The sequence below is a fragment of the Coturnix japonica genome, chromosome 5 (genome assembly GCF_001577835.2).
Source record: "Coturnix japonica isolate 7356 chromosome 5, Coturnix japonica 2.1, whole genome shotgun sequence".
Classification (NCBI taxonomy): domain Eukaryota; kingdom Metazoa; phylum Chordata; class Aves; order Galliformes; family Phasianidae; genus Coturnix; species Coturnix japonica.
Genome location: NC_029520.1, coordinates 31,492,769 through 31,508,664, shown reverse-complemented (window position 1 = coordinate 31,508,664; position 15,896 = coordinate 31,492,769).

Below are 15,896 nucleotides of genomic sequence, written 5' to 3'. Positions count from 1 at the left end.
CTTTTCTTTGTTTGTTTTCTGTAGTGCAAAAGCAACTGTGCTTCACAGTGTAATTTTGTTTCTTCCTTGCTTGAAGCTTTGACTATATAAGGATGTAAATGTGAACTTTAGAGGTCAATTTTACTCTGACTATGGTGTAAATGGTCATAGAGTAAATAGCTAGAATTAAATAATCTTACTTTCACTGCTAATTCAGTTTGTGGCCTCATTGCCCTCAGAGGTTTAGCTTCTCATATATATATATTTGATTCTAAAATAGTCATATTTCAGCTGTTTCTAGAAAGACAGATTCCTTTCTCTCTTTAAGCTGTCTAGTGCAGTGTGAGCCTGAAGGAACAAGCACAAGACAAGAAGCTTTTGCAATCCATTTTAGAGAGTAGTTGAAATATCTTCCCTGAAATTGGCAGCTATGTGCCAGCCCCTTCCATCTGCAGGCACTGGTACAGTTGGCAGTTTCCACCCTGCAAAATCAATCATGCCCCTTCCAGATTAAAGACCTAAATAATGTTCATGCATTTTAAGAGCATTTTTTAATTTCCTGATATTTATAACAACACTTGGGGAAACTTGACACCGAAATCTGTTTCCCAACTGCATTTGTTTTTCCCTCATGTATGCACGCTAATTCGTTATTGCATGATTGCTCATCAGTGCTGGGCTTTTATGTTGTTGTTGTTGTTTTGGGGTTTTGTTTAGCTTTGAGAGGGAGGATTAAAGCACTCATTATCAAAACAAGTATATATCTAAAGCCCGTAGTTTTTTTAGAGGCTCAGAATCAGTGCTAATGACTTATTTAAGCTTTCCAATGCTATGTTTTCAAAAGTTCCTTATAATGCTAACTCTAGCTTGTCTTCTGTTACACATGGTGAGTGAAAAGTGAAACTGAAGAAGGAGGTTTTGTGCTGACCTTAGACCAGACATCTGCCAGAACAGTCACCTCCTATAAGCAACAACACGATATTCATAGTTGAAAATGTTTCAAAAAATAAGCACTAAATTTTTTCTGGTCCACAGGACACATTTTTCTCTTTGTTATGTTTTATTATAAATACGTTGTGCCTGCTGCATCGCATAGTTTATTGGGATCTGATACACCTTTCTAAGAGTGCAAAATATTTCTGTAAAGCGTTTGGTCTTTGCTCCACTCCTGCTCCTCAAAATTTAATTGTTAGGCTGCTTTAGGAACTTAGTAACTAACGGAGTCTTATCACCTATATACTGCATCTCTAGTTCCTTTTAGTCTAAATGTTTCCTTCAATGACAGTTTGTGTTAAGTGGTGAGGCACTTAGATGCTCAAAATAAGCAGTTCTTCTCCATAGCTGCATGTGAAGTACAAATATTGGAATGGTTAAATAGAAGTGAGGCCAGATAAATTTTCGGCTGTGTAGCCAATTGTGTTTGTTTTAAACTAATTATTTTCCTTTGTAATGATTATTATTATTTTTTTTTAAAATTTGCTGAAACAGTGTTTCAGAAAACCAAATTACTGAAGCATCAGAAAGGTTCTAGTTTGACTTATCTAAAATGCGTGTATGCAAATAAAGGGAGACTGAGATGTGTTTCAGATGAATTAATACCAGCATTAATAAGCTTTTAGGCAAACCGAGCAGTTTAGCTGCAATCTAAACACTTCTTTATGAGTTTATTTCAGAGGTATAATGGTCTGTATCTCATGTTTGGAGCTGTGTGCTGAGCAGTAATTCTGAACAATGCTCAGCATAGTTCTTAGAGGGTTTGAATCATGTACTCAGTAGTCCTGTATATGTGATATCTCTGGAAACTAGTATATGATTTCTTCACAAGCGGTAATAAAGGCACTCAAAGATTCCCTAGGTTGAGTTTATGTTGTCCAGATCTTGTATAAGACTAAATTTCACCCTAAGCTGGCAAAAAAATTGAATTACATTTCTACTAAATAGTGTGCTGCAAACTGTGAGATGGGGATTCACTGACCACGTGTATGTTTTAATTTTTTGTAATCCTTAGTTAAATAATGATGGATCAAGTAGAAGAAAATCTCACAAAATGTGCATTTCCAGGAAATTTTACTATGCCCTCTGTCTCCAGTGTTCCAGTTGTCTCTTCTCATTATTATCTCCAGTACATTCTGCATCTTTTTTTCTGAACAGTTTTTTGTATTTCATTCTATTTGAACTTGAAGGTTTCTGCTCTATTAATCTATATCTCAAAGACTGTATTGCAGTGCTGGTGATAAAGATCTTGTCAGGTTTTTAAATGCATCCATGTAATTTATTCCACCTGTATGTTGTGGGTTTTTTTTGTTGTTGTTCTTCATCCTTTAGGTTCTTAATATAACTATCTTCTTGAATGTTGCTACTTTTAGATGATAAAGGCAATAAAAATCATGCTTTTTAAAATTTTATTTTCTTTTTGAAGATTTTTTTTTTTTTTTTTTTTTTCCCCCAAACTTTGTTTAAAGATCTCTAATGGACTAGAAGGTTCTACCTTGTACTTATTCCCTGGGCTTTCACACAAGGTAATGAAATACAGGAAGCAAATGGGGCAGAGGTGAGAGAGAATTGAGGTACCAATTTGTAAATGGTCTTATTTCTGACAGAAATGTTGATAGGTCTTTTGCCAGGCTTGAGAGCCAGTTGTTGTGGTGGCTGCAGTTGTCTTGCCTGTGCACTTACAAGTGTCTGTCAGTCACTAAGATGATACATTTCTTTATCATGTGTGTGATTATAAACCATTATTTTGTGAGAGAGGCCCTGTGCTTTTCCTAGTGTCTCAGCTGCTCTTTGTACAAGTTCTTCTGTGAAGGAATTCTTCAGACTTGTACAATAATGTATCAAGCTGGCAAATCCTGACAGCTTCAAAAGCTAGGTTTCATTTCATAGGAGCTTTTAAGCTGTCTTGGATATGTACCTGGCAGACATTTCAGTCACTGTCTCTGCACTGTTTTCCTCTTGTTTCTTTCTCACATGCCATGAAAATATTTTCCTTAAAGTATTTACATAGTAAGACTCTTGCATGGGAATTTTTTTTTTTTTTTTTTTTTTTTCTCCTAAGGAGTAGCATTTTAATGGGTAATTGAGAAGGAACAATTCCTTTCTCATTAGACACAGAAAAATTTGATCTCTGGCTAATGTATTTGAAAAATAGTGTTTCCTTAAAGTATTTACATAGTAAGACTCTTGCATGGGTTTTTTTTTTTTTTTTTTTTTTTTTTCTCCTAAGGAGTAGCATTTTAATGGGTAATTGAGAAGGAACAATTCCTTTCTCATTAGACACAGAAAAATTTGATCTCTGGCTAATGTATTTGAAAAATAGTGTTTCAGTGTGTTATGGTGGTAATAAAATAGATATATATATATATTTTTCCTTCCACAAGGTTACATCCGTTTACTCTATTTTACTATCTCTTGAGCGGTATGGTATGAAGAATTTTTTTGTAATATTGTTTAAGAAGAGCCAACCATGCGACGAAACTGTCAATCAGCATTTAGTCATACAGTATCTATTTCTGTCCCTGTTCCTTGTAACACAGAAGGCTATTATAGTCTACCTTACGGGACAGGTACTTGGGACATAGATATCCTTGTGGGGTAGGATTTATTATGAAAGGAAATTCAACATAACATGAGACATGGTTTAAATAGCTGAATTTACTTACAAATTCTAAAAGTTAAACAAAGCAGAGGTTGCTTTTATACACAGATTTTTTTTTTTTTTCCCCTGTCTGAAACAGTAGAAGGAATTTCCAATGAAGGCACTTCAAACAATGCTATCTTTTTTTTTTTTTTTTTTTAATAACTGAAGTTATTTGACATAATTTTGATGTTGTGTTCTTTGTCTCAATCTGATACTTGCAGCTTTGTTTACATACTTCAGTCGGCACAAAGTGCTTCAAAGCCAGTGGTCACTTAAGTGTACTCCAATGATACTTAGAGTGATGGGGATTGTACTCCTGGAGAGAACTCCCCTTTTCATCCTTGTAATTACAAGTCTATATAAAGTAAGAACCTACTGCATCCTTTAGAAAAAAATAAAATGACTAGCAGAAATGCCTGGATAAGGCAACTAGAACAAGGCATAAAGCGAATTATGTTTCTTAAAAAATGGAAAGATTATGATGTCTGCATTCTCATAGACATATAAATTCCCATGTATGGAGGCTTATTTTAGCAAGAGAAATTGGAAAGGTTCTTGTATCATGAACTCAAAATTTGAGTATTTTTTTTTGATCCAAAACAATTTAATGCCAGGGAAAACTATATATGAAAGGGAAAATATTTTCAAATGTTAGGTTATAAACTGAAGCTTTAAAGGAACAAGAAAATTAGATCTGTGTGACCTCCTCATTCTGTTTATTAAAATATGTGCATTAATTCTTGAGGTAAAGAGGGTTGGCCTGTTGTTTTAAATACCACAACAGAAAAAAAATAGCTTAATCTTATTTATAAAATATTCAATGGATAGTAATTTTTCTGAAAAGACTGGTGGTTCATTTTGCAACTTCAGATGCATGTTTACAGTAGCAACCAAAATGCAGCCAATAACACACAAGTACTCTAAATTAAAAATGTTTTTACCATATTTTGCAACAATTCCAATAAGGTTTTTTCTATTGTAATATAGAAAGAAAACAAATGTGAACTGGTTTCTATTTTGCTTACTTTTTGGCAAAAAAATAATTTCCCCAGTTCTCTGATATAAGCAGATAATAACTGTTGTAGAGAAGTAAGAATTTGATCCTGATTACTTCAGATGATATGGCTTTTTGTTAGAGCACCGAACCTTTGTGGAAATAGTCACCTGACCTGTGCTGAGTCATGGTAGGTTAAAAAATAAAACATGCATGCTTTCCATTGTAATTTCCTTAAAGAACATGAATTTGTATAAATAAATAAATTTATTATCATTTACAAGATTAAGTACAATTCATTCAGCCTTAAGTAGTATATGTAATGTTTGTTATGCTTGATTACAAGCAATGTGTTTTTAAGTTCTCCGTTGGAAAGCAAAGTGGCATATTACATGAAGAAGGCAAAATATTACATAGAGGAGAAGCATTTTAGCCTAGAAGAAATAGCCTTCACAAATTCTGTTTTTGTGATCATTCTCTAAAATGGAATGATTTTTTCTGTTATACATCATACCACTGCATAATTTTGCTTACCAAACACTATTTGAGGCTGTAAGGACAACTAATACGAAATATATAACTGTAGAATGATATATCCAAATTTTTAAAATATAATTCTGTCTGGCTATGTCAGCAATTATGTCCATGCAGAGTACTGTAGAATGAGGCTTAGAAAAATATGTAACAAAATTAAGCTGTGTCTCTTACCTACCTCCCAAAGAACCACAGAAGAGAATGTCGTGTAAGGCCCCCATCTGGCACACAGACTTACTATTCCAAAAACAGTATGTATCTACTAGAAGTCCTACCTAAATATAATTCCCCTGCTTCTCAGAAGATACTGTATGGTTGGGCAGATTTTATTAGCACATAAATTTTCATGTACTTTCATGCTAAGCTACTGGTAGCAAGGATCATCTCTCCAAAGGTTTGAAGCAAAGGCACTTTGCATATAGGGTTGTTGAGTTATGCAAACTAATAGTTATTCTCTAGCTACACTGCTTTGGAGAATGTGAGTCTGAAAAATATTTCTCTCTATAAAGATCTGTAGTTTGCTGCCAGTAATGTAGAGAAATTAATGGGTGCAGACCCACACTTACCACTGAATGCTTGTCTGTTCAGACTATAAATGCCCTGAAGACTTAACTGCCTTGTGGCTTGCTAACACTGATCTTGATGGTGATGCTTCATAAGTACCTCTTTATTGCCAACTATTCTGAAGCTATGTCTTCCCCAGCAGTTGTTCTTCCAGCAGAACATAACTAATAGCAGTGTGTTGAAGAATGTAGAAGCATAAAGCATTGCTTTTGTCTTGCACTGTGTTCAGCCTTATGTACTTGTGAAACAGCCATACATGCCTGACTATGTATACTATGTATACTTAAACACTGCATAGCTAACGATCAAATACTGGGAAATATTCTAATTGATGCTAACATTTTACAGAACATTCTACATGACACTGATAGTTCTATTTAAGCATATTTACAAGATCTTGCTTTCTGCATTATAGTGTTATATTTTCACATGATACTAAAAAAATACCAAAACCCACCATGCTGTGTACCAGGCAAACAGTCTATAGACTTTAGAGTCAAACTGAAAGTACTAAGGATATAAATCACATTTAAAGTATTGCTTAGTTCTGTATATTACACAAAAAGAAAAAAGGAACTACAGTATATTCATATCAGCTAATTCTCTGTTACCATAGCAGCTTGTGGAATAAGAGTGTTGGAGAGTAATACTATATTTCTGTAGTGAACACTGAAAATAGCAAGAAAGTTTCTTGAGAGCCTGAGTTCTTTCATATATGGCTCCTAGATTTACATGAGAAGATCAATAATTTAATCAGAGGGGAGTTTCTTCTGATTGATTATTCATGCTAAAAAATCTCATCCTTCAGATTTCTGTATCCATTTGCATGTTATTTTTCCAGCATAAACAAAGTTATCAAAGTACGATTTAAAGAGTAACATTTGTGCTCAGCAATAATATAACTCTTAAAGGATATTTCAGTGTATCAGTCTGGGGAAAAATAAAGTTATGTATTTTTAGTTTCTTTAACTGGAAGTAAATGCACTCAAATGTCATCTAATACATCAGCTGCGGTGGTTTTTAAGAGAATGGCTTTGAGCTGGAAATGTGCTAACAGAACTTGTTGGATGCCACAACATTTCTTTTCTGCTCTCTACTCCTTTTCTCTTCCAGAAAATTATCACACAAAAAACCAAATGAAATTTCAACTTTTCTTCACATTCCTCAGGTCTTCTCTTCACCTCAAGATTACCTTAGTGTGTAAATGATTGGGATGATTCAGAAGAAGTTGCAGAGGGGTGTGCAAGTAATTCTGTTAGTCTCTGTTTGTATTTTTTTTAAGTGGACCAGGCAGGTAGCCATTGTTGCATAAATACTGTGATATCTAACTACTGGTGTTTTTCCCATATTTATTATGATGGGTGATACTAGTTGTCTGGAAGATGAATGAAGTCAGTGTTATCTTGGCTTTGTATCAATGAATAAAAGCCTGGACTGGGTAATCTCACTCCTGATTTCATGTTTTCTGCTGAGAATACATCCAACTACTGTTTATGTATTTACTGACAAATTGCCTTTGTTTTCCAGATCTAGCTCTATAATCAAAATAGAAAATCCTTTATTTTCTGAATTAAATTTCTTTAACAAACAAAAGTAAGAGCTCACCAAGTATGAGCATTTTTATTTTTTCTCATCCTGGAGGAGGAAGAGAGCCACGAGGGATTTACATGCTGTTTACACATGCACTGCATTTAAGTAGAATAACCTTTCAAACACTCAAATTGAAAATGCAGTTATAAACTGGTTCTTCATGCCTCCTCTTGTGAGAGGGGAGGAGTGGAATTGCAAAATAAATTAACAAAATGGTTTCCCTGTGGCCTCTGATTGGGATACTTTTTAGTAAATTATATAAAAATGGTGTCAAATTTACTGCTACTGAAGATTTCACCTTCAAGGGTATTTTCTTCCCTGTTGGAAAAGAGATTGGATTTGATAATGTGACTTTACCTTGAATGACTAGAAATGTCTCTCTGTTTGTCCAAACAGCTAAAATGAATAAGACAATTGAATATAAAGTTCTTACTGATTTGCTGCTTATTTGGTTGATTCTCTGGTAGAACTTTTTGATTATCAATGGAAATGTTCACAGAAATGTGGACTGACTTACATAAAAGAACTATCTATTTTCAAGAGTATGATGACACTGTGAACCAGAATACAAGAAGTCTAGCCCTAAGGACCTCAATTTACTCTCAGTTTACACATATGCACTTCCTTAGTTTGCATGTTTTTTCTCATTCTATTTGACTGCTTACATCCCCCAGCAAATGAGAATAAAGAACACTCTTTTAAAAATATCTTTCATTTAATTCAATTAATGTTTTATTTTATTTTTTGGTCGTTAGACAATTATTTTCTGGGTACAGAACAGAGTATCTGGAAGTCTTGCCTGGTTACTGTGATGTGTATTTGCAGTCCTTAACTTTTGAAGATTACCATCTCAAGAGTAATAACAGTGACAGGAGGGAAGATAATATATTGTAAGAAAAGGCAACCCATGAAACTGTTGTGAACTATTTTAAGAAAATTCCTTTATTTATCAGTACCTTAAGGTCTGTAAAACGTTCTAACTATCTGCATCGTATTTTCAGCTGATACCAGAAGGACCAGGCTTTCCCCTGCAAGAATTGACCTTGTACCAGTGACATCAACATTGCTACTGACATTAATGAGAACTGGATCAGTTTGCACCACAAATGTAACAGCTCTAGATAATGTCATTTTTCTTATCACAGTAACTTCTAGAGTAGGTACAAGTTCAAACATCCCTTTAGTGCTTGTAGTGGATACAGCCACTAACAAAATATGATGATTTACAATTCTGTTCCTTTGAGAATCTCTGGTCAGTGTTGCTTTGTTGTGTTTTTTTCTCCTTAACTGGATTAGTAGAAGGAAGCCTAGCAGGAGTAATAGAAATCAATACAGTCAAAAATGAAACTGTGCACAAAAGTTGCTGAACAAATTTATCTAAGTAACTATTTTGCCCCAGTCGTTATCTTCAGATGGCATGGAGTTGGACTTCAGACAATAGTTATGTGTTTTGATGAACAAGTCCAAGCAGCAAGATAAAAATTGCCTTTTGGGGTAATATTAGAGCTTTAATTAAAATAGGAATTTCTGAATTAAAGCAAAACCTGCTTCTGGTACTGAATTTCAGACCAATATCTGGAGTACAAGAGCGATGGTTCAACATAAACTGCCCAGTGTTTATAGGCATTGAGCAAAACCTAGGTCAGTCTTTTAGTACTGGAGCCCAAGAGCTCCTATTTAAATTTGAAGAATATTTGAGTCAGAGGTAATTGTGTTAATTAATCATTTCTCATTTATTGCGAAATGAGTACTCAGTATTCATTAAACATTTTAATTTTTTTTTAAAACTTATGTGTACCAATGCACACTCATGCCTGTGTATCTATATGTTACAGTTCATTCTTTTCTGTAGGAACATACTGGGTGATACACGCAAGCTAATCTATGCTACCAGTTAATACAACTATCTAAATGAAAATTATTTTCTGTCCTATTTTTAACCTTGTTGCATTTAAACTGATACATCTAACTCAATAAGCAGTTAAACTGCTCATGCTAATTGGCCACTCATTTGAATTGCTCCAGCAGAAATTTCTATATTAGGAATTTTTCATGGATGCAAAACTGTAGTTTGGTGCTTACCAGGGAACACTGAGGAAGAGAAAAAAAACAAAAACAAAAACAAACAACTCCACTTATTTTTTTATCCCCCCCATGTTGTAATCTTACCTTAAGGTTTGAAAGGTTAATTTATTCCAATCTCTGCACAAGGAAGTTTCTGTAGTTTGAGTGCATTGCAGACCCTTTTTATTTCTTAAAAAACAAAACAAAAACAGAAAACATTTCAACATTTTCATCTTTGAAACATTTCTGTTTGAACCCAGGGAATGTATTTTCTCCAACGTATGTGCCTACTTTCTGCCACTATATTTTACAGATATTGTAGGGAATATACAGATTAAATTCTAATCTTAAAACTGGATGAAGAAGTTACCCCATTGGTGGGTGGAAAAATAAGTTTTGAATTTTTTTCCATGTGTAATATATATTTCTTAATATTTTGGTAAATTCTTAATTCATTGCTTACTAATGTGTACACTTTTATACTTCAGAAATATTTCCACATTTCAGAGAAAGATGCTGTAATTGCATTTTAATGAAATTTTGCATTACTTAGACTACATTATTTTTGCCGACTGCACTGTTAAACATTTATAAGTATACTATGAAGTACTATCATAACAAAATTATACTTGTCAAACAAATGAATAAAATGCAATTTAAAGCATGTTACTCTATTTTTAATTGTATTTGTTCACTTACTTGCTACATCAAATTGTAAAACACAGTAATTTGTGACAGAACTTCCAGCCAGCAAGATTTGCTACATTTTTGTGGCACACATTTTAGGATAATTTTTGTTTGAAACACAGTACCAAAGCCTTCAGTGGCTAAGCTAATATCAGGAGAAATACATCAACACTGAAGTTTGACAAAGACTGCAATTAAGGAGATTTTTAATCATGGACTATAAGGTTCCATATTTTGTCATATCTGATAATTCTTGTTCAATCTAGTAGTAGAAATCTGTAACATCTTTCAGAAAGTGAACTTAGAAATGAACTCAATGAAAGAAGAGTTTAGAATACTAACAGTATCAGCTGGAAGTAACCATCTGATTATCTGATTTGCAAGATTGTTCCTCCATGATCTTAATTTTATCATAATTGTCTTGTGAATACAAAATAAAAGCTAGAAACATTTCAACACAAAGGTTGGGTCAAGTCCTCTTTAATTCTCACAATCAACTCTTGATGATTTTATGTAGGATTCCCATGAACCTGTGTGAGAATGAAATATATTTTGTAGAAAACTGGGATGAAATATGCCAGGAAAGAAATCTAATGAACATCCAATTATTTATTAAAAAAATAAGCATATTAACAAAATACTCTGGTAATTTTTCATATATAGGAAAATAATATAAAAAGATAACCTTAAAGTTTTTTTTTTATAGAAACCAATTCAGAGGTTTTAAAGTTTTCTTATTATTTTCATAATTATAAAATGGGGGGAAGATAGTTAGCTAGTTTTGTGCATATTTTTAGAGAATGTTACCCAGAAAGTCAAAATGTCAGATTCTTCTACTCAATAGCAATTACTTCATAGAATACTGTGTACATGGTATATTCTTAAATAAAAGCATGAATTGCAATTTTAAGTGAAGGGTTGAAATTTGTGGAATTAGATTATGACCAGTGCAAAATGGTGCATCTAGAATTCCACAGTCCCAGTATGAAAATCTATAGTGATTCTGAATGGAACACAAACATATGAAAGGAAAACAATGACTCGGCTGAAATTTCTGCACCAAAACTCTTTATCAACTTTTGGCCCACAATACTCCCACTCCCTAAGTAAAATTTTTTGTTTAGAAACTCTGAATTTGCAAGTTAGGAACTCAGCACAGCCTGTTTGCCATGCATACATGCAAGTTCCATTGTATAGGGCAGAACATAAAATAGGTGGCTTTTTATCTATGAAATGGCACTTTACTCTGTACAGTGTAAACAACAGACAATTGTGAAAAGCTAATTGTGATCCATAGTGAGGTTGATCGTACTAGCCAGAGACAAACAGATTCGTTAACCTTGACAAAGCACAGCTAAATGACATCTTGAATTTGTCTGCCAATATGAACTACAATTATCAAATCAATTGGCTTTGCAGAAAATCAGATCCTATTCTTCTACATGGCTTTTTCCTGTTGGCACTACCTGTGTAGTTTTGGCCTTGCCAAACCCTTCTCTGATGAGGGAGCTCCTTAGATTTTATCAATAAGCCAATATTTTCAGAAATATGGCTTGAAAAGAAAGATCTCAAAATAAAGGAAATGTTACAGCAAAATAAAACTCATAGAGGCAATTCCTAGTATCAGTTATTTTGTATAGTTAACTTTCATACAAAGAGTGAAATCTTCATTCCTTAACAGGAAAATAAAGAGAACGAACTGTTGCAATTATCCCCTCCTAACCAGAACAGATACAGGTTTTTGTTAGAATGGAAAGTTCATTTTTTGTGACAGGACTTATTTAATGTATTTAATTAAACTTGCTAGTAAAGGCATGTAATAGCTTTATTACAAAGGATATTCTGCATATGTCCTACATGTAAACTAATTACTAGACAAAGAAGTAGAATAATATACACTGTCTCACAGCAATGGATAGCACTATTTCTCCATGGAAATTCATTTTATCCTTTGAAATTGTTACTGAAGTTACATGTAACTATAAGCACTAAACTCTTTTTAAAAGCTCCTAAGTTTTTGTAGTAGTGTTTACTTAATGTCTATTCAATTCACCATGGAGTACCTTAAATGTTATTTAAAAAAATATTATGTAAAATATTGAAAAGGCAATCATGAGTTTTTTCTTTTTTAATTGAATGTTCATCACTTAGTGAGTGGTAAGGAAATTTTTAATTTTAATATGTAAGTTCTATTCTCTAGTTATTCAACCAATTGCTTTTGGGAATATGTTCCTCTTTCGAGGAACATACATTCTATTTCCTAGCTAATCTTCAGAAAACTTTTAGGAAGGCATTTAACACACATACAGAATTTTATTTTATTTTTTTATACTTCCCTTGACTGCTATCAGCGGTCTCCCTCTCCTATATAGCACACAGTCAGCATCTTCAGATTCAGCAGTTTCTGTCATTGATTGATACAGGACACTTCTTTACCAACTACTGAGTCAGACACATCAGGTAGAGACAGACAGACTGCAGGAAAAAATTTAATCAAGCAAAAGTATTTTGGATTCACAACTCAATACTGATATCTGCTACAAACAATATATATATATATATATATATATTGTTTATATATAGGCTTTATATATATATATATTATACTATATTAGTTGATAGCAGGTATTCAATGCAAAATAATAATAATAATAAAATAATATTGTAAAGCACAACTTGTTAAGAAAGAATTGATGTAAAGAAAGCAAAACACTGGAGATAGATTTGTTATATTTAAAAGTGACTTTGATTTTAACTATATTGTAACCAAGTATGTCCACAGTACTATTTTTTTAAACCACTGATGATTCAAGTAACCTGTAGTGCCTTTTAATAAATGTGTTAGTGAACTCCATCTAGGTTCCAATAGAAAGCCTGTTTCTTGAAATTGTTATTACAGCCATTAAAAAACATTAAGCTAGAGCCCACACGAAAACATCTTTCGCATTCTGAAGGAACTATTTCATCAAAAGGTAAGTTTATATTTCGCAACTAACTACCTATAGAAAGGAAGAGACAAAGAAATAGGATGATGATTACTTAAAATCCTTAATGATGAACTACTATAGTTTTATTGTAACTGAACTCTTGGAGCAAATCGAAAAAGGTTGATACAGCATTCCCATGGGAAGTTTGGTTCAAGTATCCAGTGGTTCTCACTTCACTGCTAGCAGCATAAAGTTCTGCTCTTTAAATATCTTCCCTTAACTGATCATTAGGACATACTTTTGCTGGAAGTAACCCAAAATTAAAGTTCTAAAAATTAAGGAAATGTGAGAGAGTCTCAAAACTGTTAATAAAAATTTTCTCTCATATTTATACTTGGGAAAGGATACTGCCCAGTCCTGTGTAATATAAAGTGAATTGTTTCTCAATTCTCAGAATATTTTTTTAAGTGCAGGAAGAGTGCATTACATCCTTCACAGCCACTGATCAACTTTCCTTTACCTTTTAACATTAAGGGATACACTGAGAGAGTAAGAGTGAAAACTATTTCCTAGTTTTGCATAGGAAAGGTAAAAGGTAGGTCTTTGTGATTTAGGAGGCAAGCAGTAATACATTTTTGATAGCTAGTTCTGTTGTTCCACATTCTCCCTGTCAAAAAACAGAATATGCTACTGCCCTGGTTTCATTAATATTCCTGCCATAACATCTCGAGATGGCAAGGTAAAAGCTATTACTTCTGGGGAAAAGTTCACAGCTTAAATGTCTGTATGTATTAGTTTGACTGTTTATGGATTAGTAGCTGGATTTAGGAGAATATTTTCACTTTTTGAAAAGATCTCAGCAGATATGTTCATGCAGGCTGTCAAAGGATGTGTACTTGTCTGTTTTTAATCATAACAATATGATTTCTAATTACTTCAAGTATGTCCACTAAGTGTTATCTTCAAAGGTCTAGGAAATGTGTCCTCCATCTTCTGTGTAGCATCCTCACATATATTCAGCAATGTTTGTGTAATTATTTGTTGTTTTACTGTGAAGGAATAGTCTTTTTCCGCCTTTAAAAATCCATATTATGATGATAGCTTCTAAAACGAAAGTGAAAGCTTGATGAAATGAAGCAAAGAGTTAAGTTTCATTTTAAGCAGTAAAAAGCTTAGCCCAAATTTTTGGTCTTCCCAAGAACATAAAATATAAAGGATCCTGAATGAATTTAGAGTTGTGTCATCATTGAGTAGTTTCAAGGAACTGGATTTAAGATTACACAGGAAGTTAGATTCTACGCTCTACTCTCCTACTTCTTGGTACTTCCTTGAATTTATGTGGTATGCTTAGTATCCTTATACATCAACCATCAACCTGAACATTTTTAGGACCTGTTCTTCTGATTTAAATTTAAACAATCTACCTGTATTGGTAGTTTATTTAGATGCACTCAAGAGCATTCATCAACAAGTATAATTTTTTAACTCAGCCAAGCGTGATACAGAGGCCTGTTTGGTAGCAGAGTAAATCTGAGGTGCAAAGTTGTTCAGAAAAATATATAATTAAATAAAATCTCTTGGTAATACAGAATCATTTCTTACAAACATATTTGCATTAAAATGCACAATAAAAAAACCACAATAAGCACAAAATGCAATGAAATTCTCAAAAAAGATCAAAACAACAAGCAAGCTTTACAGTAATGTGAGTAAACAACAATTAGAGCATTTAACAAGTAGAGAGAGCAAGTCTGAGTTTTTAAGTTTCATATTAGGTAATGATAATTTGAGCTTTAGAATATCTCTGTCTTATTGCTGCTTCCAATCTTTCTGTTGAATTGTACATGACATGAAAACTTACCTAATGAGATGGCAATCCAAACACATAGTTTTTAAAGTAATATCAAGTACAATCTAAATTTAGCTCTTTGATTATTTATGTTACCAGTAAGTGTCATAGAATCATAGAATCACAAGGTTGGAAAGGACCTACAAGATCATCTAGTCCAACTGTCCTCCCTTTACCATACCTACATAAAACCACTAAACCATATCTCCTAGCTCCCTATACAGATGCCTCTTGAACACTGCCAGGGATGGCAACTCCACTACCTCACTGGGCAGGCCATTCCAGTGCCCAACCAATCTCTGGGAGAAAAAGTTCCTTCTTATGCCCAGTCTAAACCTCATCTGATAGTACACACAAATCATTATCATTTAATCAATCTGGATGATCATTGTTCACACTTCTATACAATTTCTGTTCAAATTAGCTCTACACACTCATTATCAAGAGTAATGTACTTATTTTTAATGCATGGGAGCATTATTTTCCAAATCAGTAAAAGTGCTGACTATGCCACTCAGAAAGACTTAGTATACTGTAACAAAGAACAACAGCCCTAGCAGTACCTGTTGCTTATCTTGCATCTGAGCATCCCAAATAACTGAGAAAGAAATTCAAGTGAGCGAGCAGTTTGCTTAGAAATATAGCTATGTGTATAAAGTACAGAAATATATTTCTGGTATTTATCTAGTATTATGTATAAAGGATATTTCTGAATTCACACTGCTTTATATATAAAAGTATCTAAGCTATGATATTCATGCCAGTAATGGTAAACATGCCACTTCAATTTGCTATGTACAGCTGTCTGAGTCAGTGATAATTTTCCCCTGTCACAGTTGGTAGTAACAGCAAGCAAAATTAAAATTGATCCTTTACTGTACACCATGAGTTAGATAATATAGATAAGTATTCTAAGCACAGTAAAACATTAGGTCCACTGGTTATGGAATCAAATAATGTTTTGCTAAATCTACCTTCCACAGCTCAAAATTCTTACTGCAACACTTGATCTATAATGGAACTTCATGCCATTATTCAGATTGTTCAGTGGCTGATTTAGCTGTCCCCTAG